The following is a 2,454-nucleotide window of genomic DNA, read 5'->3' as shown; positions in this document are numbered from 1 at the left end:
ATAAAAAAAGAATTCTTCTATCTAAGATTTTAAAAGGCATAAATATAAAAGGAACCTCTATTAAGAATAGAAGTAATCCTGTACAGGAATAATATGACATATTTTTATATTGCCACTTTTCCCTTATTTTAAATATTTCTATACTAATTTCTGCCTGGAGTAAAGATGACTGACTGAAGCTTGTGCTAGTAATGACAGAAAATGCAAAATTTCTTTGATGTTAAGCTATTTTAAAGATACTCTAGTTGCAGCTAACTTTCCAGAGTTTGGATCAAGTGAATAATTATATGTTTCTTCTGGTGGAACTGTTGACTACTGGGCCTCTCTGAGACATTTAAATTTCTTTAGGTTTTAATTTCCCCTAGGAATTCCTTAACTCATTTCCTCTTACTTATATTTTAGTTATGAAATTGCATACAACCTGTGCCTTAAGAGAGTTTATAAATTAAATGAAAGGTTATCAGAGAAACAGATATGTCTTCTCATGGTGCACTTACTTAAATAAAAATCCATAGAGAAATAATTGAGAGTGACATAATTTGGGGAGCCCTTTATAGTCTGAATTTTTGGAACAACTCCTAAAAAGATGAGAAGCATGTTTTCCATTGCCTTGTAATGAAAAGATTTATGGGTCCTGAGATCCTGCCATCTGTGTCAATTTCTCCAAGTAATAAAACGGGATAGTGCCTCTACATCAGGCAAGACTCATTTGAGAACAGTGCACGTGGTGAGAGTGCTAAGCCTGAATCAGATTGTCCAATAGGTCCATACCTCATACAAACTGATACACACAGTAAGTTTGAGATTTGTTTTTCTTTCTCAACTCTACATTCTACTTGTTATTATAAGGACTTTTATAATTCTTTAGAATGGTCCTGGCTATTCAGGACCTTTGCATTTTCCAATTTAGAATCAATCAGCGTGGCAATTTCTACCAAAAAGGAAAGATTTTTTTTATTGGGATTAAATTTATATGTAGATTTTTCTAGAATTGACATTACAATATTGAGCCTTCCAATCTGTAACTTGGTAGGTGTGTTACTGCTACTGGCTCTGACTCCTGCTGACCCTATGAATGAGTGATGGCCACAATGTTTTGTTTTCAACAGCCTGCTCAGCTCCTGTAGACTTATGCCTAAGGGCTCCTTTGAAGGAGTCAATCTATCTCATAGCTGGTCTTTCTATTTTTCTGCTGCCTTCTATTTTTCCCAGCATCCTTGTCTTTTCCAAAGCATCCTGACATCTCACGATGTGCCTGAAGCAGGAGAGCTTCAGTGTTGTCATTTTTGCCTCCAGGGATGTTCCAGGCTTAAGCTCTAGGGCACAGTTGGTCAACTTTCTGGTGGTTCCGGATATAGGCAGAGCTCTTCTCCAACACATTCTCCAACACATTTGGAGACTGATTCATTCTCCAAAGGAATCGTTTATTTTCCTATCAGCCTTCTTCGTCATCCAACTTTCACATCCGTGCGTAGTCATCAGGAATACAAGGGTGTGGATGATCTCAGCTTTGGTATCTAAGGACACATCTTTGCTCTTGGAGATCTTTCCTAATTCTTCCATTGCTGCCTTTCTGAGTCTGCGCTTTCTTTTGATTTCTTGGCTGCAGTCTCCATTTGAATTGATGGCTGAATCAAAGATTTTAAGCAAAATCTTTTAACAATTTCAAGCCTTCATTGTCCATGTTGAAGTTGTGTATTTCCTCAGCCTGCTCAGCAAAGGCAGCCCCTGAAGAGTCTGAGCTCCCAGCATGTGCCAAACATTACCCCTGAGTTTCAAAACGACATCAATGGGAAAAGAGTGAAATTGTGGCTGGATTTCACTTTCTCTATCATACCTCTCTGAAATACTTTATTTGACGTTTTAATAATTCTAATTATACTTAAAAGTTTGAACAGACACTCCAAAAACTCCAGGAAAATAAACTTCTCTATTGGCTGAGAAAGTTGAAGCTGACTACGGTTTATTTAGGCAGAGGGCAGACCACTACCAGTGGCAAAGTAAAATTAGTAATCAGACTCTTGATACCTCTTTTTATACATAAACTTCTTTAACTCCCAATAATTTATGCAAGTCTGCATTCCACACAAAGGTGGTTAAATTTAGTTGTCTCTTGGCTCCCTTGTTCTGTATATGACGTAATTTCAAATCCTGCGTGTAGCAATTCAAATTAAAATAGATCAGAATGTGTCTACAAGTTTTGTTTTTCTACCCAGTCCTTCTGTGCAGTTATGAAATGTATTTTGAGCAGAGACCTGCAAGAGGGCAAGATGTTGATTTTGAATAAAACTATATTCATTAAATATATGTATATACACGTCATATATCATGATATAATTTGCTATTGTCTGGTCAATGCCTCTTATGTTTGTGCATGCTGCAATTCCACTCAAGCGTTTATCCTTCAACACACACACACACACACACACACACACACACGCACGCATATCCTTT

Source organism: Myotis davidii, unplaced genomic scaffold (genome assembly GCF_000327345.1).
Source record: "Myotis davidii unplaced genomic scaffold, ASM32734v1 scaffold71, whole genome shotgun sequence".
Lineage (NCBI taxonomy): Eukaryota > Metazoa > Chordata > Mammalia > Chiroptera > Vespertilionidae > Myotis > Myotis davidii.
This window is presented reverse-complemented; position numbering follows the sequence as displayed.